Below are 23508 nucleotides of genomic sequence, written 5' to 3'. Positions count from 1 at the left end.
TCAGCTGAACGTCATTTTAGTTGCTAAAATTGAATTGATTAATTCTGATTGGACAGAAGAGGATGTTTCCGATATTACCCCATACTTTGTTGTAGTGTACATGCCATGTAAATTATGGAAAGGTCTGTGTAGTAAACCTTTAAATAGCCTCTTGGCATTTAGGTAATATTTTGTTTCCTTTTTGTTTTGCTAAAAGATGTTATTTGGCAGCTCAAATAAAACAGGATATTGCGAAATTAGTCAAACATCCAGCGTGAAAGCAAAACAACTTAGGCTTAGTCAAGAATGTCAGAAAAAAGTGCCACTTGCAGAAAGGCAAGAGATATTCTCAGACTAGTGAGGCATTTTAGGATTTAAATCTAAATTTTTCACAATTTTTGATTCTTGATTTTTGATAACAGCAAAATTAATCAGTGAAACGTGTTAAAATTTCATAGCCTCGGATCTAGATTTGAAGTTGTTACTTCCAGTATCTGGCTCTACACAAAACCTTTGTGCACACTTTCATACAAAGCCATGTATGGATAAAAGCAGAAAACAGGACAGGCTAAAGCCTTGGCCTTTTGTGTGCCTCCCTGTGGATTAAGTTAATTCTATTGTGGTTCACACTTTATCTTAGTACCATTGCGCATGTCAAAACACACCCTCAACAGTTCCTTAAATTGTGCTTAACTTAATGAAATACGCATCTTGTAATAAGCTTGATTAAAAAGCAACAAATGCTTCAAATGTGAATCCTTTTTGAAGTCATGGGTGTAATGTTTCACTTAATGTTTTGCATGTTTCTACTAAGAAGGTCAGTTTATTCAAACCGAATCAGTAACTGTACAAAGAGTTCTTGTTCTTGAATTATTTTTACTGACAATATTTAACCAAAATTTGTTATTAGTCATCAACCATTACAAACTAACTTTCAGTTGGTGTCAAAACATAAATGCACCCATTCAGCTTATCTGTTAGACAACGACATATGTAACCAAGTATAAACACTGATCAATGATATAAGTGTAATACTGCAAAGACTCATCTTATGCTGCTCGACAGCTGATGTACCTTATATTGTAGATATTGGGTGGGTGCCAATAGAATTGTGGAAGCTGTAATGTAATATTATTATTCCAGACCAATGTACAGAAGCTTGACTCATTTTTCTTAAATTGGAGAATTTGTAATTTGAGTCCACATATCATACCATCATATCATGCTTTCTCATAATAAAATGCTACTTTCATCAGAGATAAAAGAATTTCAATGAAATTCAGTTGTTGAATAAATATGTAAAATTTTATTTTTGTTCCATTTCATTTACATGAAGACATTCTAATTACAATCTTTGTTTACACAGAAAATGTACACATCGAAAAGGTGTAATGCCCTCGCCAAGCCACTAGTTGGTGCTAGTTTATTTGAAACTAAGTGCGCATGTATTTAAAGAAAAAAAAATCTACTTGAACGTCGATATGCGTTTCCCTATCAGGTACCGTTCCCTCAAATATTGGGGGAAAACACGAACTATATGTGTCTGATTAGAGTGCAGTTGGAATAAAGTGGGATAACTTCGTTGAAACACGTTGTTTGAGCTTTCATGGTGTCCGTAGTTCTCAAGATAAGAGCGCTGAGCAAGCGCGTGCCTGTTACGATCGCTGAACAAGCACGCGTGTACTTTGCCACCTGGGCTGTGCGCGCGGAGGGAGCGGTGAAGAGACGCTGGGGGAACTGTATCTGATGTGGAAACACAAATTGTAATAACACTAGTTTCTTCTTCTGTGGATTGTAGGAAGCAGTTACGTTTTGCGTCATATTATGCATGAGCTAGGGATTCCCTGACAGAAAAAAATCCCTTTATTATGTTTACAAGACAAAGGATACCGGTACGTTTTAGAACCATTGCACTCTGGAGCCCGTTCTCAAACTGTGCCGTTGTCAGAGGAAACATTCGGTGGTTTCATGTAAATGTACAGTACAAACACAACAAAACTCTTCTATTTTTACCAGAAATTGTTGTCGTGTAAATAGGGCCTTAGAAAAGCTCAAAGGTGATAGCGAAAGTTGATCTTGACCTGAGGGGCAATGCCATAGCTCTTGCTTTCAAAGACTATCAGACAATTGATAACTGAAACATGACTTTGCATCAAAAATGAAAACATACCTTACAAAAGAGAAAATCCAGTTGGTGGTTAACATCCGTCCAGCAGCTTCTGCCCCTAAACATGAATTAAAATACAATAAATAACCTTTATTTAGTTTTAAACAAACAGAACAATAGCTCCCAATGTTAACAGTTAACAGCAACAGTTAACAGTTTAAACGTAGCTAAAATGCACAACATCCTCATCATCATCATCATCATCATCAACTTTATTTATGAAGCACTTTATACACCAACAGGACCAAGGTGCTATACATAACATTAAGAATAACAGTTAAAAACATACACAAAATATAACAAACGTACACATAAAACACTGTGTATGATTAAATTTGTGTAAAACATGTCAAAAATATATTTCTAATGAAAACACAGAACTAATACAACAGATACAGACGGCAACAGAAAAAGCGGATGAGCAGTTAGATACTGGTTGCTAATGGTAACCTCCTATGGTCAAGAGCACAATAACAGAACTTTATACCTCAGTAATGGTGCGTTCAAACCAAACGTGTTACGCGCCTCAAAAATGCGTCTGACGTTTCAAGTTCGACTTGGGTGCGCTTTTGTTGCATTCACACCAAACGAGTTCTGATCATCAGGCACGTCTGGTTTACATTCAAATTCTGTGCGGATGCGCTCGACGCTCAAACGCTCGAAATGCTCCAAACGGTTCAAATCGCGCCGCGATAAGTGCTCGAAACGCACCGAAACGACCCTGGACACGCATCCACATAGACTTTGAATGTAAACCAGACGCACCTGACGCTCAATACGCGTTTGATGTGAACGCACCATAAATGTCTGGAGAAACAATTTCTTGACAAAACAAAGTCAATTTGAAAAATACACCAATTTTGAGAAACTTCACATCTATTATATTGTCAGAAAAAAAACATGTTACACCAACCATGTTGCTAATGGTCAGCTACTGAATTTATTGTAAATCTGATATTTTAAGTTTCAGAAAACTTTTCCTTTTCTCATTAGGTATCAGTAGATGAAGAAAATCCTTTGGCTTGATGAGATACTCATAATGAGTGAATGTTTTTAAGTAAGAATGGAGATGAATTGAGGTGTAATTGTAAAATGGTGTTAATTATGGGAATTAAAAGATGGAGGTGGGACTTGTGACAACATAATAAATTCTCCACAATGAAGACAAATAAAACAATGGAATTATCTGCATCAACAAAACAAGAAAACAAAGAGCTTTTAAAGTCGTCCCTGCCATTAACTGAGTAAAGACATGTGGGTGAGGTGACGTTAATGAATAAATTCTGGCTGGCTCGGGAAAAATCAGGCTAATGAGTTGGCGTTGGTACAGATGGCTCAAAATTAGCCTGAAGGCACTTTGTCTTTTTTAAATGTCTGCAGGGAATGGCTAAAAAAGGACATCAAAGAGCCTGATGCCTGAACCAGCCACTTCAACTCTTTTGTTTTTTTTCAACTCTCTCTGTTTTTCAGCAGGTCAGGTTATTGTATTACACCGAGATGTTCAAAATTCCCTTATTTTACCTGGCTGTTTGGTTCATTTACAGATACCTGGGAACTTTTACAGGGTTTGAAGCCTGCTGGCTGCTGTCCAGAACTGGATGCATGCCATTCTTAGGCTTTCAATTTCTTCATGATGCATGGAGGGATTATTATAATCTAAGATGATAAATTCACATAAGAATTTAAGAAACGGAATGATACTGCTCTTTTCTTGGAAAAATAAGAGGATACACGAAAAGATGAGGATCTAGTGTCTCACGTCATCAGAACTGGATCAGTCCAATGTGCTCACAGATTTGACTCTGTGTAAAATGTTTCACCCATGTGAATAAGGACAAACATCTTGGCAAAGTAAAGCTGGTTTATCTAAGTTTTCCTGGAAGACAGCAACCAGGATTTATTACCAGAGGAGCAATGCTGCTTGATTTCTTTTCAGGTTAAAATCTTAAGAAGATGAGTGAGCTCTCACTACATTTTAAAATTCAGAACTGTTTTTAAACAGGAAGAAGTTTTAACTTAGACCATTAAAAATGATTTCAGAGACTCTTTCTAGTTTAATTCATGCCTCATAAAAACTAAAATGTGGGTCTTATTAAGTCCTCCAATGATTTACAAAACTACTCTTAAAATGGATTGTTGACAGGGATTTTCCCACAGTAAAAAAGATGGTGAGTCTACAATAAAACACCTCACTGAGGTTTTGGAGTGACCAGTTTTATGTGAGTAGCAAATAAAAATTTAAACCTTCATGTTTGTGTTTTAATCCAGCTGCCGGGCAACACAAAATGATAAATGTTTTAAAAAATTAGTAGAAATGTAATTATTTTTGTGCTTTTTTTAAAAAAAATTCTGACTATCTGATTTTGATTTTAGCTTATTCCTTGCTTTACTTTTAAGAACTTTACCATCTACAAACTCATTAATTTAAATATAGAGGACCCCCAGTATTCCTTAGTGTTAGGGACCACTGCCTAGTCAAAATCTATGAATACTTGAAACTATAAAATGTCTGTTTTATTAGTTCAAGCAACAAATACATTTTAACATGATTTCTCAAGCACTATGGAAATCGTAGCACTACTGCAGATATTAACATTGGCAATCTTCCTTAAATTGTCCACCTCTGCATTTAGGGGTACAGCCAATCAGTGCAAAGGAAAATGACTTGTGGATTGGCTGCCTTGCAAACAGCAGCCAATAGTGGGTCAAATAGCATATTTGTTTTCTAACTTCTTAAACTGCATTTTGTGTGGTATGTTTTTGAAGAAGAGGTGCCAAAATTGACTCATTTCCATGAATTATTTTGAGTTATATTCCACAAGAAAATCTGTGGACAGGTGAATACGCAAATACAGACCTGCAAATGATAGAGGTCCATTGCATTCCTTCTTTTTTGCATGCAGCGACCTCCAAAATGACTGTCTGCCCCAGTGAAGAGCTATACGAAGGCCTTAAAATAAATGACTTCTATGGAGACTGGTTGACCTGAATATTCTTCTTTAGGCTGCAGTCTTCCATCAGTCAACTTTGGAACACTTTAGTTCCTCCCTTATCAGCCTTCACTCTGTGTGCAGTGGCTGGAAACATGGGTCCTTGTTCAGTCTTGTTGGTTGCAGTTTGCGTTTTCAGTTTTTTAAAATATTGCACTATTTGTAGCTGTGGCCAAGTTTAGAGCAGTGGTTATCTTGTACAAAATCAACACATAGATGAGTTACTTCAATGACAATTTTTGTTGGTGTTCCCATTTTGAAGATTGCCTCAGGAAAATTGTCAGTCCTACAATATTTATATGCCAGAAACCCAAAAAATAAAGCAATCCTTTGAAATGTTTCTGGACTCTTTTAACTCCAAAAACAGTTTATTTATTGATTGATGATCTATAATTATTGTTGACCACACATCATGTCCTTAGTCTTTTTCCAACTTTAAAAAGTTCAAAACAGAACGTACAGGAAGAGGGAATTTTTAGTTTTGTTTCAGGGAGCAAAATCCAATATTTCAGTAGATGACCATCTGAACAATGATCAGAGCTGTTCAAGGAGGATATTGCTAATAATGAAAAAACAGAATAAAATGGTACAGTCATGTAACTATGAAGCTTTTTAAATAGAAAATTAATGGGTTTTTAGATAAGAATTTTAAAATATTCCATCTAATTCAGGCTTACAGTAATTGACAATATTGTGCAAAATCCAGATTGCTGAAACCTCTTTATTAGGATCTAATACCCATTATATTCAAAGCTCACACATTTTACAGTATCTATATATTTGTCTAACTATTATGACTCCCGTGAATGAAAATGGAGGAAGGACTCAAAAGAGAAAACAGAAAAGGAAGGCCAGGGTAAATAAGACAAACAGCCCCACAGACACAGACTGACTGAAACATAAAACTATCATATGTAGGAACCAATCATGAGTGCTGGCTGTTTTACCTCTTGTCCATTTTCCAGTTCTGAAAGGCCATGATTTTTCAGAAGATGTTTTTTACCAACCCTCCGTTAACATTTTATGAGGGCAGCATTTCCCTCTTGTTTTGCTGATCAATCATTTGAAGTGATTTTCTATGCTCATCACCTTTACTCATATTGGAGTACAAAGGTGACTTAAATTAATAATATCTACCACCTGAAGGCCACAGAGTTATTTTTGCTTTGATCAGGGATCAAAATCAGTCAAATTTTGTTAGATAGCTGAACCTAAAGGGGACTGGGACCACCATTGATATATAGCAAGCAATCTCAAACTTTTAGATAATAATGTTCACATAAATTGTGAGATTTTAGCATTTTTATTGGTGTTTAAATCCATAATTTATCAAAATATGTATCATTCCACATACCATTAAACTGATGAAAAAACAGTTAAAACTTAAGGAACATTTTATTTATGGGTACCAAATAGAGGGTCGGGGTGAAATTGGAACATCTGGGTAGAAAATGGACAAATGAACTGGTGAATCGCCAACAGGAAGTGCTGAAGGCTGAGGTCTTGACCATGACAAAAAATGGAAATCTATCAGAAACTCTAAAGATATAACAGACTCTAACTTGCCACAAAAAAAGACTCAAAAGCAATGCACTATCACACGAGTGCATTATTATGGCTAAATAAATATGTTAATTGACAAAAAACAAGAAATAATTATGAGTTAAATACTTACTGTAGCTTCAGAATGTTAGATCTGGGCTGTTGCATCAAAGCCAAAACTGCATCACCATTCAGTTGTACTCCAAACTCAATAACCATCACCCAATCTGACAACTGTGTTGACCTTCGTTATTTTTTTTTTACCAAAGCTAGCTAGATAAAGTATAGTATGAAATGCAACATGTAAATGTTTAATGGAGGTTATATTAAGGTATTAATAGTTTTCTGTATATGTTTTCTGATGTTTACATCTAGGTCTGTAAGAATAGTGCCATATTTTCAAATAATTTCAAAACTCTTCCAAATTTTGTTTCTTCTAAGTTCCTTATGGCTTATGACATCCACCCTGAAAGTGCAGACTCATTGACAGCTGAGTTCAAACTTATAAAGAACCTAAGAACTCATCAAAAAAGCTTTGGTCAACCAGGTCTGAGAGAGGACCAATCAGCCTGTGAATCCAGCTGTGGTTTGTTGTTTCTTTGCATTATAGTGTACTCTAGATTATGTTTGTCTATTGTTGTACAAAGCCATTACAAGATTTCCTTTGTCTTTTCTTGTGTTATATATATATATATATATATATATATATATATATATATATATATATATATATATATATATATATATATATATATATATGATTGACTAAGCCTTGAATCTTAAATTCAAATGTACAGAAATCTGTGCCTTTCTAAAAAGACAATGTAGGTCACTTAGTAGTAAGTTGTGCAATAAATCCTTCAAATTAAATTGTTGATAGATGGCGAGACTAACTTATTTATACTGAAAGTATCTTTGTTACAGCTTACACTTTTTCTCTAAACTTGAGTAAGAAATTGCAGACACCCTGATGTTGTGTGAAACTACAGTCCAGCAAAACGACAAAGCTTCAGGGAAAAGCAGTGAAACACCCGCATGTGTGCAATGACATATTACTGACATTGTTCTGTTTGTCTAAACAAATGGCTACACTACAGGCAGTAAATGCCTACTGACGCACTTGTATTTTACTGCATGTTTCTCAAGCCAAAGAATGACCGGATGCCTGTGGATCCCCTCTTATTACCAGTCCTATCACAGGTCAGCTATGACTGCCGTATGTTTAAGAATCCATATTGTGAGGTAGACACACCTCAATCTCAAATAATATATAAGATTAGCCATATCATAAAATGACTGAACTGCAGAACTAAAGGAAGTTTCAATGAAAGTTTCAATTCTCAGGTTCCAGCTTTCAGGTCACCACCTCTACAGAGAACAACCTATCCCTAATAAAAAATGTAAGAAAAATCTGAAATTGCACTACCGGACGAATTATAATAATTATAATAAACAGTTTACAAACACCCCCAATACTAATAACTGGGCTCTAATACAGCCATTCACACACTAAGCCACGACAACATAACATAATTCTGCATCCATGACAAATTAAGTCACACAAATTTCAACATATTTTTAGTGAATTCAAACTAGTATTGTAAAAAAAAAAAATACAAAATATATGTCCAACTTTTTTAAAATCTTACCCCACCTGCTAAAGGCTCCTCGCCTTTTAAATCCAGATAAAACAGGAGCAAATAGGTTTTAGTTCCCTCTCATATTCCTACTTAAGTGTAGAAATTACTGGACCGCCGCGTGCCCATGGAGCCTGAACCGCATGAGCTTCAGATGAGTGACACTGAGAGGCATACACTGTGACAGAGAGCCTCGTGCCGTGAAGAGAGAGAGGGCAAACCTGGACAGGGAAATGTGGTTGGTGCTCCCATCTAGTGGCCTGAAGATGTAATGAAATAGAAGAATGTATTTATTTAGTTACACTCGCCGATATTCTCAGCTGCACTTAGAATAGTAAGTACTCTATGTAAAAATACATTGAAGTAATTCTACTGTTAATAGCGTGCAAATTTTGGTCACTATACACTTTTGATCCTATATTCTTCTAAGCATTGAATGTTTTAAAATACTGACGTTTTCACTGATTTTTAAAAATACATTAAAATTAATGCTCCGCCATTAATTTTCTGATATTCATATCGTAGAGGTAGGGTTTTTTATCATTACTTTTGACTCTGTAGTCTTTAATGTCATTAATACAAGTACTTTTGAAGTTTGACCGACGTTTGTCTGCTCACGTTGTGCGAAGTTTTGTTCCCCTGAGAAAATCTGTTCTCCCCCTTCCCTGTGTCGGGAGTGCACACTGCAGCCAAAGAGGCAGCTCTAATAGCTCAATTTCTTGGTAAAACTGTGCGCGCTCCCGATTCATTTGGACGCGTCGAACGTCGTCTGCTGACACTCGCAAACATTCAGGGCAACGGTCAGGCGAACATTCATTGCCAGGGGCGCAACTACATATTTTGAGGTGGATGCGAACCTGTCTCCCTTCCCCTCCCCAGGACATTAACTTGTACCAGTGAGCCAAAGAGCAGCTTCTGTTAGCCTGTGTCTAGACCCTCCTATGAGTTGCAGGTCTGAGGCTTTTTGTTAGCATGTTTTCTATCATTCTTATAGCTTGATAGGAAGCCTTATTCAAACTGGCAACCCACATTAATAAAATGTACTTACTTGTTGATACACTGACATTACTTACCTACTGTCTTTAAACCACTTTGAAAAGCTTTTCTTAGTCTCTCCAACATCTTTATCCCTCCTAATCTTCCGTTTTCTGTTTTGTGCCCCGGAGTTTTTTCTGCGCCCCATCTTTAGCTCCCTATCTTTAGCTTCCTGTTGTCGAGGCATTACTACAATTCAAATTTAAAAGAAAAAAAAAAACACGCGCCTCAGCGCGTCCTCGAATCTACCTGTATGGGAAGTTGCCCTCATGCTAACATTAGCCTTGTATCTAAAATACAAGGCATTTTACAAATTTCATATGTATTAGCTATGTTTATCATACTGAATGGATTACGTCACTGTAAATTAAAAGGTCTTTTAGTATCACTTTGGTTTCATCAACCATATCACCGATTAGTTCAACGCAATTGCTTGACTTGTCGTCAGAATTGACTCTTTCCGAGACATATTTGACATTGTTAAAGTTGTATGGTTATGTGATGTGTTTTAGAAAAGTCTAACATATTTCTGAAGGACCCAACTGATTTTATGACAAACATATATGGAGACACTGTTGTCATCATGAATGGTAAGCATGCAGATGCAGTTCCTCATGTTGATGTTGTCCATGTTTTTGTACATGTACTGAAATGAGTCTCTGGTTGTGTTTATGTTTCAGATGAGGAGGCCTGCCTCCTCCGTCTGTCTCAACCACTTGTTTACAGGAACATGTTTGGAATCCTCAACTAACTACATGTCCAGGTAAGAACAGTGTTGGCCTTTAATTAATCTTTTATGCACTCAAAGGTTTCAATTAAGAAAAATTGATCCTTGGTGAGAATTTAAAATGATATATACTCTTTTTCTTCACAGTCTATGTGATCACTGCTTAAATAACCTCTCAATCAGGTTATGTAAACCCTGTGTGCTATTGTTGACACTATATGCTATTTAACACATTGAAGTTATGCAAATTCCATATTTTGCCAAAATGAATTTCAGTTTCCTGAAGTTGCATCAACACAATAAACTAAGGAAACAAGCACCAATTTTTTCCCCAATTGTATATTGCATGGATGCAGGAATTTTCAGTTTAATTTACAGTTTGACCTAACCAAACGTGTGTGTATGTGTGTGTTTAGTGGGGAGACACAGTGCGTTTATTCCATCTTTAAACGTCTGGGGACAGAGTTGGTGTTGGGTCTTTTCCTGAATGTACGGGCTGAGGATCAGCCTAAGGTTTTCCAGGAAATCATGGAGCACTGCACAGAACACTGGCACGGTAGATCCACACAGATAAAGCATCATCAACATTTATTGGCACCAGTGTGTTTATGTGCAACATGGGCACCTCCCCAGGGTGACATGGGTTGAGCGAGGCTGGAGGTGTTATTAAAGGCTAACCCTGTCCGAATTCATACAGTTATTCTTCACAACTCTTTGTATCAGAGGGAAAGTCGTCAAGAAGCCATGCGTAATCCTGATCGCCTTCACAGAGTTCTCCTGGAGGTGCAGAGACTGTGGCCGTCCTTCATTGGTGGACTCAGACTAGCTGAAAAGGTATGCTGGATAAGTTCACGTGGTAAGCTTTGAATCTAAAAATTAGAGCTTTTGTGCTGCTCTTTCTTCCACCAGATGGCACCAGGTGACAAGACAAAAAACGACTCATTTCCTTTCTAATGAGGCCTACTTGGTGCTTAGAGTTGAGCAGAATGCTCTGTTTTAAAATATCGGGGCTAGGACCGCAAGATGCAGCGACTTGGTGTTTGAGGAGTTCTGAGAGTCGTTTGGCATTGGGAATTTGGGTCAGCAAAGTGGGGCATTGTTGAATTTCCACTTAAAGTGTAGATAAACTCCAAAAAATACAAGTTATGGAAAGATTTGTGCTTTTGAGATGTCACATAGATTTTCAATAAGATTATAAACACCAGTTTCTTATTTTAGAAAACACAATAAATGTACCTATTTATTCTGACGCGTCACTTTTTAGCTCAATTTAAAGTACATAAATGTGCACAGCACAAGGACTCTCCACCCAGCCTCTTCCCGCTACAGCTCTCTGTGATCGTTATGACCTCATCAAACAGTGTTATGCAACAGCCCGATGGGAGGCATTGATCTGTCTCTGTGATTGATTGGCCGACCCGGAAGGAAGCAAGCGGGGAGGTCAGGGTCTCCGGTGGGGCAGATGTGTGCCAGTGACGCTGTGAAGTGGAAAGTTTTGATTCTTTTAGGTTGTGCAGCAGAACATTCTGATCCTGGTGGCCTTGATGGGGTTTATGATGCGTGGAAGTCTGGGATAATATTAGAAGGAAATGACATATTTAGGGAGATATATTTGCTGTTATCAGGGGAGAGTCTCTGGTATATCTGGTTCAATTTTAAAATTCTATTTTTGATCTTAGAGCTCTTTTTAATACATGAGTGTTTAAAATAGTTAGAAGTGGTTGGACTTCATGTTAATGAATAGCATCACCTGACTGCTACTTTCCCACATGGGAGTAAAACAGTTGAGCTTTCTGTTTTTTACTCGCAGCCTTCCATCCTGCCCAAGTTTTTATTTATTAATTGAGTAAAATATAAAATCGGTGTCACCACACAGGCCAGAAATTGTTTTGTGATAAGTCTTCTTAGTTTAGCAAAAGCATAAAAATAAACTTAATCTTTCCTCAACTGTTTTCCATTTGACAAGATTTTTTTTTTTTTAAATAATAAAAATTCTATATGTGTAAAATAAAAATACATGTACAGCCTTGAGCATAGATAATAAGGAGTTTGTTCTAAAATTATGTGGCAGGATGTTTATGCTTGTGGAAAAGTGTGCTGGAACTCATTGATATTCACAGTCAGGTGGAAAAAACTGGGGACTCCATCAGGTGGAACTAAAATATGCAACATTTTATGTTTAGCTACCTAATTTGGTTAGTCAGGGAGGGCAAAGGTATCTTCCATCAAGAACTAGATGTGCTTCTATACACCTGTATTAAGATGGTTCAGAAACTCCATTTATGACAGACTTTACATTTATACTTTGAAAATGAGTTACTACTGAACAAATTTGTAAGAATGTAAGAAGAAAGAAAAACATAAACCCCTTTTAAAATGTATAATTGTTCCTTTTAACAATGAACCTTGATAGAGACATAAGGAAAGATTTCCATTCAGTATTTTAAGAACTTGTATGTTTCCAGGAATCCACCCTCGCAGACTTCTGTGTTCCTAAAGATTATGATGCAATGTATGTCAGCTACTTCATCCACCGTGACCCAGAGGTGTGTTGACCCAGAGACCACTTTGCATATCCAACAACAGGGGAGGCATGGGGGACTTTCTGTTGCTTTGTTTATACATCAGAGCTGAATACCTCTAATCTGATGCAATTTGAGGACACTTTAAATTTAAAACCAGATTTGACCAATGCATTGCACACATGGTGTTAAGATATGTATTTTCAAGGCACATTTTTTTATCGTGAGCTTTGAAGTCTTAGAGGTTTATATTAAATTATTATTTTAGAGCACAGAATTATTTTCAGCATGCAATAATAAAATTATTATTAATTTAGCATAATTAACTTATCAACTTTGTACAATGAACCAGTCCAACGGCATTGTGTTTGAGGGGTGACACAGTGTTCTTAGGTTTAAAGGCCTCACTTTGAGCACTTTTAAAATTATTTCTTGTCATTTTAGCTCAATATTCTGTCTCATGCGACCACAACATACTTCTAAAGAAGCCCTTTGGATCGTCAATGTGAACAGTCGCTATATGTAGGCAAACTTGTAGGTGCAAACTTACGAATGGGGAGGTCTTTCTCGGTTGGTGTAGGTTTTATAATATAGACTTGCACTAAAAATGCTAAGACTTCATGTTACACTTAGCTCAAAGTCTTTCCAGAATTGTCATGCCAGTATATGAGTATTTACTGTGAATTTCGGTGATTTTACCAGGATAAGTGAAGTTTATACATTCACCTGTGTTCAGGAACTATACAGAGCATTATCTAGTGCACCATCACTCAAAGTTTGATTCCTCTGTTAATCTGCTGTGGCTTGATGTCGTAACACACACTTCCTCACATATACTGACCATTAGAGCAGAAAGAGACAGGAAGCTTTCAGTTATTGTAACACATTAAGGATGTTGAGGAAATGTGTCATAAAGAGCCTTTTTTCATTAAAACGGCAAGAGAATAAAAGGTTGCATTTTTGTCTAGGTATTTTTTCATCACATAGTTTTTTTTTTTTTTTCACGCTCCGGAAAACATTTACAAAGGAAAGGAAATTAAAAAATTATTTCTTTCAGCTGCAAGGTTTTTTATTGTTGCTGTGGCAGTCAAGGGTGTCACTTCTGGTTGGAAAAACTGAATAAGCTGAGAAATTGCATTTCAGTACTTGAAAGACTAACAGAAGGTCAGATGATTGGAAGAGAAGATTATGATGTGAAAAAGCTAACATTTGTCAGAAACACCCAAAACATTACTGTGGAGGTCTTCTTTAAATTGTGTTATAGGTGAATACCATAACTCTGGGAATTACATATTTATAACACCACAACCATAATTAAATTTATTTGTATTTACCATATTTATACTCTACATCCATTATCTTTAAAATATTGAGAAGAACTGAGAAGTGTAAAAATACGAGCTTAAAAAATGTTTGTAACTTCTCTGGACAAATAAAACCTCATCTGGGGCCATTCACCTATTTCCTCTCCCAGTCGACCCTTTTCTGTTTTCATTCACCTCCTCAATTCACATGTTTATTCCTATTCATTCTTAATAATTCCCTGGTAATGTATGCATCTGTTGCCATGGAAACTATTCACCTATCTTTGTCTTTAAGCGTTCTCTGCATGCCTAAATATATACTGCCGGATACCCAAAAGAGAAGAATATCAATATTCTGTACTAAAACTATCTGATTAGAAGCTCATTAGTTGCAGCACTGATTCTAGCAAAGCCATTTTCACCTTCGCTTGTTGACTTGGAGCTTTTCACAGCAGTGCTGCAGAGCTGCAAACATACAGTCTCCCCCCTCAGCAGTTCAACACTGGAACATTAGCTGTCATTCACAACACTGACATGGTTTGCATTGATGGCATAATAATGACCCTTCCTGATACTTTGTTCAAAGGGAATGAAACGCTTCATACATATTATCATCGTTTTGTCTTTCAAATAATGTAAATTAGTTGACACCTTTTGGGAAGGATAAATTAGTAAATGCTGATTCTGGAAGAAGTTACTAAAGGTACTAATGGAGCCAATGTTTGCCCAACTGAAAATGGCTGCTGAAATTGATTCTCATCAAACCCGAAAACTTGTTTCCAAACTATTATTTTTGCTCAGCCTCTGTGAATTGCAGCCTCTTTCCTGTGTTATTTTCCATTTTTCCGACCATTTCCTGTAAAGCCATGAGGTTTTTATGTGTGAGCCTTCTGCCACTCAGAGAAACCCCTCGCGTACCAATAACAATACCACATTCAGTCAACAATCTCTTCCCCATTTAGATGCTCGTTCTGATGCTGGAATGGGATTGGACAATTTGCTATTTGTGTTGACAATCATCTGAACAGGTGTTCCTAATGAAGTGACCGGAGAGGGTTCACTTGTAACAGCAGGATTTTTGTGGGAAAAGATTTAGGTTTTCAGACAAAACTTTTATGCTTTATTACACTTTGTCAGTTTCAGCAGAAAGCATTGGACAGGGAGAAATAGATAGGTCCAAAAAAATAAACAAGTCGTTCAAAGATATTTTACACCTGCTTGATCAATGTAGTTCTTGATAATATACTTAACTAGTTGTATTGAATTGAGTTCTAAATGAATGCATAATTCAACTTAATTTGAATTATTATAGTCATTTCTAGAATGTATTTTGACAATTGAAATAAGAAAAGAAACATGAGGAGACAGGTAGATGCTGCCTTAGTAACTATTCCCCTGCCCCCACACCTATTTTTACCAACAGGGATTCCCTTAGTGCATCGTGCAGATTGGGGCAGGGTTAAAGAATGAGTCAGAGGAGATTTTCCTTGCAACAGTGACGTAAAAGGTTTAAAAAAAAATTAAGCTGTAAAAAAAAAACTGATAACAAAAAAATGGAGTATGAATCTATGTGGTGAGTCATCCAGACTGATTAAATATCTGGGGTTTGACAAAAAATTGAGTATCATACTGTCTTTATCGTCCATAAATGTCAGTAGTCAGTATGTTTGGCACATGCAATAAATGCAAAGAATCAAACATTGTTGGTACAGTGTTGCCTTTTTGCAGGTGTATTTATGCAATAGAATATTTAAATAATATATGCGTGAGTTTCTGTAAACCATAGATTGATGAATTGTTGCTCAAAAAAAGCATTTCCTGCTAGCACATGTACATTAATCACACTTTACAATAAAAAAACCCAACATAATAGAGTGTATAAAGGTGGAGGAAAACATTGGCAAACTGCAGCTAGCTAGGCTGCTATTGCTAGCTTGTACATAAATAGGAACAACAGTTGACTTTTGTCATTTTTTTAATCTATAATTATGCAACAACCTACCGCATTTTTCTTAGCTTTTTCATTACCAAAATGTTGTGTCCTGTACTAATGACATAATTTAAAAACTGTTATTATTGAAACTCCACCTACAATGTTGGTAAATATCACAATGAATGTGTTACATGCACTACATAAACACATACTTTACAAAACAGTTTTACTTTTTTTTCCAATTCGCCTTAATTGTGACCATTGTTTCCAGATATTGAAGCTTCCATACAGATACTGGAGAAACATCTCAGCCACATGATTTTATTTAAAAAATCTTGCATCTTGCTTTTTCCTGCTTTCATTGATATTCTGTGACTTTCCTCCTCTTACATTATGGTATTTATAACCTAAGGTGTTTGTCTTTTGCAGAAACTAGTAGGGCTAAAAAAAATGGAGGTTAACAATTAAACATTAATTTCCTCTTTGCTACTGAGTTTCTGCAACAAGATTCATAAAGACTGCTGACTGTGTCTGCTTGTGCCTATTGCTGTTTTTTTTTTTCTCCAAGTTTTCCTTCATCATCCAGTCTGTTTCCCCTTTCTTCTATCTGCCTCTCACCCTGCTTCTCCATCTGTCAGCTTATCCGGAAACTGCTTTACTGTCTTTACCGTGATAGTTTCAAGCCACCTGGCTCTTTAATTTAATGACTGCAGTCCTGTTATATAACAAGCCCACCTACAATCATCACAGTTTCATCTGTTCTTGTTTTTTTGTGTATTTCTTTTGGACATAGTCCCACTGTATATTGTCATGGTGTACATTTATACATTCATGTGTCTTTGCTCTTTCGGAAGGAAGTGAACAGGCAAGCTAACATCCCATTAGCCAAACGCCCACACATGCTCCGACCCCAAATAATCAGAAATGTTATCAAGTCAGATAGGAATCTCAGCAACTGCAGCAGATATTAGAGCAGGTTTTAGAGGAGTTTCACATCAGGATCATTTCTTCTTGTTTAAGAAAACATTTGTTAGTATTTATTGCTTATCTGGCTTTTACAATAAACTCAACCCGTGAATTATTTCAGACGATGTTTTTTTTTAAGGGTTGTAATGTAAATCGTTTTATTGTAGATGTAGCCTTTTAAAATATAGAAGTGCTAAGGGAAATGTTACTATTTTTCACTGATCAGAACGTGTAAATGCCAATGCAATGTGCAGATAAAAAATTTCAATTTGTTTGGTGGTTTAAAATGTTTAGGAGTGACAAAACATTGCAAGCAACACACATCCATCAGGGAGCAAACATTATCATTTGTAGAAATAATTTAAGAAAAGAATTGTTCTCCTGTTGTAAAATGTATCCCTTTCTTGGAACGTCATAAAATTCAATAACTGTTGTTTTAGTTGCCCTCTCAACTCTGTGCAAAGATCCAGTAACTTGATTAAAACTGTGAACTGCAGCAGCCAGCTAACTCTGTTTTCATGTGAACATGATTTAAAGGTGGTTAGGGAAAACCCAGATTTGTTCCATCAACAAAACAATTGGTATAATAAATAATTTTAAAAACAGACGAGGATCATTCGTCCACACAACAAACACTATGGGTTGAGTGGACATAAAATCAAAATCAGTTGATGATCAGCAAGTATTAAGTTGAGTTTATTAATGGACTCCTAAGTGAATTATTTAAAAAAGCCGTTATTGGAATGTATTATTGGAATATTTGGAATGTGATCACATCTTCCTTAATCTAAATGCACTTTTCATGAACTGCTTTCTCTTCTAACAATTTATATCTAATATATCTATTACCAATATGACATAATGTTCGTACATTTGGTGTCTGGGTCGTGGAGTCTTAGACTGCTCGCTCACTGTACTTTTACGCAGTAAAATGAATTATAATGTCCACCGTATTATACCCAAGATTGGACTCATTTTCCTTCCATTCATCATATTTGACATGTTCTTTTGGTATAGCGCTTCTTCTCTCTCAGCATTACAATACTCAGCTGTGTGGCAATCTTTTTAATGTTCTAGTATGTTCCCTAATAGTGCATTAAATTGTTAAAAAGATATCAGCGAGAACACTAATAATCTCTCCGCTCACACACACACCAACCATCTGGCAAACTACTTCCAGACTCTGCACATCTCTAATGCTTCCTGTTTGCCTTTAATCAGAGCTCAGGTTTCAGGAAGACAGGATACATTAGACACAGGAGATGGCCTGAATGGGCAGGTTATTGACTAGAGGATGGAAACTACCAGCATGTATTTCACTCTTGAATATTTTCAGGTATGACAGAGGGAGACAGACAAACAACTTCGGACAATTAATGTCTGTTTTTAGATTTTCTTTTTTCCTTTTGTAACTGACAGTATCACATAGAAGTTTACTACTGGCTTTTATTAGTTAGAGAGAAACTTCCCTGAATATGTGTGAAAACTGAAATAGAAAATTCTAGAATACTCAAGATTTTCTTTGAAATGTCTTGTATGCTCTGGTTTTCTGCAGGAATGCAGGCCAGGAACATTTGCTGTGTTCTTTTGGCAATGGGCCCAGAAGCTGCATTGGTTCGACCCTTACTGAGATGTTTATTAAGGTGAGCTCAAAACCTTCAGCCACATCCTTAGTTTTAATATGACTACTTTTCATTAAAGGTGCTATCAAAGTTGTCTTGTGTAGTTCCTGATGACTGATAAACATATTTGTGAAAAAGTACAAACAACAAAAAAAGAAAATAGGCAGAACAAAGAATTGAAAAGTTACAAAACTGAAAACTATATAATTAATTTATTTAGAATTTTTTATGATTTTGTTAGATTTTTTTTTGTTTTTTGTCATATATAGATGTTTACTAATGTGTCTTACTCATTGGTATATGTGCAGATATTGCTTTTGCTATTCTAACTAGCTCACCAACATACATGATGAGGTTCCATGTCATAAAGGTGGTTTATTGTGTGTTTCTTATTTCATTACATTAGGACACACAAACCAACAAAAATAATTACACTAGCTTGAGTTTGAATTGGACCAATAGGAGTAGTTTATTCTATTCTCTGTATATTCAGGTTTTGCCCCATTTAATTGAAGAAATTATATTTAAGTTTTTGTACAGCTAATAATGTATTAATATTTTTGTAATTATCTCATTAGATATTTTGTACTCTGAAAAAATGCATATACTAAGGTGCTGTGGCTGTTATCAGGATGATTCGGTGCACCATTAAAACCAGGAGACTCTAACCACCACCAGTCATCCTGTAAACAGATCAATGGTCATGGGAATGTTTGGGTGTTAGTTCGATTTACCTAAAGAAGAACGCAGAGCTGTAACCACGGCAGCCCAGCCGCTCACCATAGCCACAAAGCTCAGATGTACATGCACGCAGCCAGAACAAGAATTGCATGCAGTGTTTATTTTCTTACACAGGTCATCTCTTCTGCTGTTTTACTGTTTTAATCCGTTGTTTATTCAGAAGACCAAGCAATTTTGCAATGAGTGAGTGAAATGAAACAAGTAATCTCTCAAAAAATCTTCCAAACTACTGAAAGGAATGATGATCAGCAGAGGAAAAACCCTTTGCACCAGGGGACTGGTCCAAAGGGCTCAAGGACATTTCTGTAAAATGTCCAAGGACATTTTACAGAATTTCCTCCCGTCTTTGATGTTCTTGTCTTTGAGTGGCTTTTTAGTTGCTCACCCACAAAACCATTGTTAGAAAGTCTTTGCCTCTGTGTGTGTTTACATGCTCTCACACTTGCTGCCAGTGTTGATGAAGCTCTGCATCGTTGGCTTATTAATTCTGTGTTATATCTCTTATCGTAAACTCATTCTGGAACTTGCTAACTATTTTGACTCTCCACCTCTGTACCTTTAACCTCTTTTCAAGTTGAAAAAACATTGTTCCGCTGGAATATTTTTCTGCACATGAGGCCATTTTGATTCAAAGCAATGACACGTTTCTTCTTTTGGAGTAACCTCAACAAACACACAAAGACAATAACTTCTAGTACACCAGTGCTTCTTTCTAGCAATCTGTGTAGGAATAACAAGAAAATTGAATTCATACAGCTTGACTTGTGCTTATGACTAAACTAAAATATTTTCCAGGTGCTGAAATGCACATCTAATGTATATCATTTTTAAATTACAGCGTGTTATTTAACATGCGTAGGTAGATTATATTTACCTTGACATCACTGACATGTCCTACATTAAAAAATGCAACACGCTGGTGGGTGGTATCTCAAGCTGACTGAAATGCATCTCCAAGAAGTGACTCAATACACCTACACCCTGCACACACATATATATCACATATGAGTCAATCAAGCCGGATATACGGGATGTCCAGATAGAGATTTTTTCCCCCCCAACATCAGTTTTAGGTTTTGAGTTGAGATAAAACTTCTGCTAAAAAACTCATGCTTGAATGTTTTCTTTGACAACTTGTCAGTACATCAACACAGCAGCAGTAAACACAACCTTCTCCTCTATTGGCTGGGTTAAGATGATGATGTCATTACCAGAGATCTATTCTCACTAAACAGAAATCAAAGAAATGTTAGCCAATTGTCCTTTCGTTTCTAATTTGGTCATTTGTTATTTTTCCTTATAGGAAAAAACATTCGTCATGAAACATAAATCGGAGGAAAAAGGTGTAGGTTAAAGTAACGTCTATTTCACCTACCATTTATCCATTTATTTATTGAAACTGTTCTTCGGTTGACAGAAATATCTTAACACTTTTATAAGTTTATAATTTGTACATTCTTGTACATTTGGATCCAATAATGAAGAACAAAAATCCAACAAAACATTGTTATTAAAATTAATATTTTTCCTTTTATAGGATGTACTTAATTTACAAATTAATTTTTAAATTAATTTGTACATTAAATGCACAAATTAACTTCTGTGAATATTTTTAGTTGGAGCAGAATAACTTGCTTTATGAACATTTGTCCCAATTAAGATAATTGGGTCTGAACTCATAAGTTTTGACAAACAAGCTTATAATCCCAAAAGGAAACTAAAGGAAATTCTTTTAATAATCACCATTTACTACATTTATTGACACTCTGCTGGAAATAATATGAAAAATCTTCCTTTAGCAGGGGTTAGAGAGACCTTTGACCTTTTCTGTTTAAACAGTCTCTGCTGATCATTTGAAGCTCCTCATGTGTTCTGACTTCATAGGCTTTCTATACGATTTAGATCCGGTTACTTTTCCATGTTGACCTTTTTTCATATAAATTGCTCTCATATTCATGGTGCCATGCACAGGCCCACAGCATCACCGATCCTCCACCATACCTGACAGAGGACATGAATAGCTTCTTCACATCATTCATTTTTTGTTTTATGCCAAAACTTCCTGCAATGTTTGTGATCAGACCAAATAATTTCTATTAAAGATCTGGAACAAGCAAGACAAGTTCACAGTGAGGTAAATAAATATTCAACCCCCAGTAAATGTTAAGATTAGGATTCTGCAGTAAAAGAATTACTAATTTTAAGACTATTTACAGGTGTGTTACAGTGGAGTCAATAGTTGTGAAGGTTCTCAACACCCAGAAACTTATTCTGTTTACTTCAAGAGAAAACCAACAATTTTGTTTTATTACGAATGCAGATCTGACTGGTAATCCATTGCGTTTGACTGGTTTTTAACAGGATGACCATTTTTGGCTTACATACTGAGAAGGATATAATCAGAGTAACAAGGAGTCTATGGGGATCTAGGTCAGAGATGTGACTCATCGCTCTTTTTCCCTCATCCTTCCCCCCTGCATTCCTCCTGCCCCGCCTCCGCCCTCCCCGCCCTCAGCATCTTTCCTCAGTTCCCTCGTCGTTTTCCTCCCTATTCATTCATCCTGCTCCTCCCCCAACATCAGGAAAATCCTCATTCATAAAGTGGAGGGTAGGGGAGACACGATTGGTCGGCTCAGCAGCCCCAGGATAAGCCAATGAGAAATGCTATGAATGACATCAGGATCTTAAGAGGAGGCTTGAAAACTAAAGTAGATGTGGAAATATAGGTTTGAAATCAAATATGAGACTTGTTGCTACCTCCTCAGTCCAAAACAGTTGATGTTGTGTTAAAGCTTGGCAGCTAAAAGGGGCTGCTTTGCTATTTCAGATTTGGAAACAAAATATTGTGGGGGCTGTTGTTTTGCACGTCGAAAACCTAAAAGGCTTTGGCTCAGTTAAGCACTTTGTTTTCGCTCTGCAGTTAACGCACTGAAAATAGAAAACACTCTCTGCTTTTATACTTCAGGAAGCTTGTAGATGCCTCCTAAAGAACTACGACTGATGTTTGGATCCTCTGTCGCAGGACCTTCAGTACAAATGGCTGCCTGTGTCCCGCCTCGCCAACCTTCCCAGTGTGTCCTTCACCCGTTTGGATCAAACTGTATCAGAATGAGATTACACCAGGGACACGTAGCCTCTGGCTGTGTTTTATTGAACAAACATGTGTGCCTTACATGCTGGGGGAATGTCTGGAGATGTGAAGGAGGGATGCCGGCAAACTGCGAGGCTTTCCCCCTCTTGTGCATAACCCTGTAATTGTGCCAGGGAAAGCCGAGGGGGGCGCTGGTTGTGCTTTATCTGTTCCTCTGCCAGATATTCTGCAGCGTTCCTTGATTGCTTTGCAAGCGAAGGCAGGACAGATGAGTCATTCTTCTATTGTGGAACCTGAAACAGACTCGGAAATTTTATATTTTTTTTAAACTGCGAATTTATTCACATGCAAGTCTTGTTTTTAAAAACTGCAATCTGTCTCAATTGCTGTTCAGTTTGGGATAAGCCTTGATGTTTCTGAGTGGAGGTGTGCGTGTCTGAAGCAGAAACTCTATAGCATTAGTATTCATGTCACTTTATTCCAGAGGATCGCACGTCATGTGCTCACACGGGAACATGGGTAAACCCTCAGATTCCATCACTGCCTGCAAACCTGAACCCACTTCTTACCCCCCCCCCACCCCCACCGCACCCCCTTTCCGCACTCCACCTAGCAACAACCACTGCTTAGCAACAGTTTGTCATATAGATCCTGTCTTGCCTCCTTTTAGTATTCATGTCTCACACCAATACACACACGCACACTATTATTGCTTATATTTTGAATTGTATGCATCTTGCCTGAAAAATGTTTAGACATTTGTTCTTTTCTTTTATTGCACTTAAGTGTTTCAGATCAAGCTAAATTTAATAACATAAAACCTGGGTGAATAGAACATTTAACTCTTTAATGATTATTTTATTTATCAAATAGAAAAAAAAAGCTGTCTGAACTAACTCAACTCTATAGGAAAAAAATGTATCCCCTAACCCTTGGCTGTACAACACTTATCAAAAATGGATGTTTTTTTTTTACATTGCTTTGAAGAGATTTTGGCCCATTCTTTTATGCACAATTGTATTATTTCAGCCATATTTAAAAGTTTTTGAGCTTCAGCAACCCATTTAGGGATGTTTCACATAATTTTATTTAGATTTGTCTTCAATCAGATGTTTGAATATACCACACCAAACTCTTTTGCCTTTCGTGAGTCTAGACTTAAGGTTATGGCAGTCCAGTGATAAACAAAAATTTGGTTTTGAGTTTTTTTTCTGGTAGAGAGCAGAATTCCTGTTTCCATTAGAGTTGATTT

The 23508-nt window shown here is 36.6% G+C and overlaps 1 protein-coding gene and 1 pseudogene across 5 annotated transcripts in view; one reads left to right on the top strand and one right to left on the bottom strand.

Annotated features, from left to right (window-relative positions):
- si:dkey-247m21.3 (5-hydroxytryptamine receptor 4) overlaps positions 1–8461 on the bottom strand; it is a 35223-nt gene extending 26762 nt beyond the window's left edge. For 2 of the 5 annotated variants that reach the window (XR_006368628.1, XM_044096343.1), the window contains exons 1-2: positions 2634–2746; positions 2150–2204 (exon numbers count right to left, since the gene is read on the bottom strand). The gene's annotated coding sequence lies outside the window, so the exon portion shown is untranslated. Of the gene's footprint in view, positions 1–2149; positions 2205–2633; positions 2747–8332 lie in introns of those variants that run through there. The other 3 variants (XM_044096344.1, XM_044096345.1, XM_044096347.1) reach the window with 3 other exon arrangements.
- On the top strand, positions 1586–22277 carry LOC122819512 (annotated as a pseudogene).
- Positions 22278–23508: the final 1231 nt, after the last annotated feature.

Source organism: Gambusia affinis, linkage group LG17, assembly GCF_019740435.1.
Source record: "Gambusia affinis linkage group LG17, SWU_Gaff_1.0, whole genome shotgun sequence".
NCBI classification, from domain to species: Eukaryota; Metazoa; Chordata; class Actinopteri; order Cyprinodontiformes; family Poeciliidae; genus Gambusia; species Gambusia affinis.
This window is presented reverse-complemented; position numbering and strand designations above follow the sequence as displayed.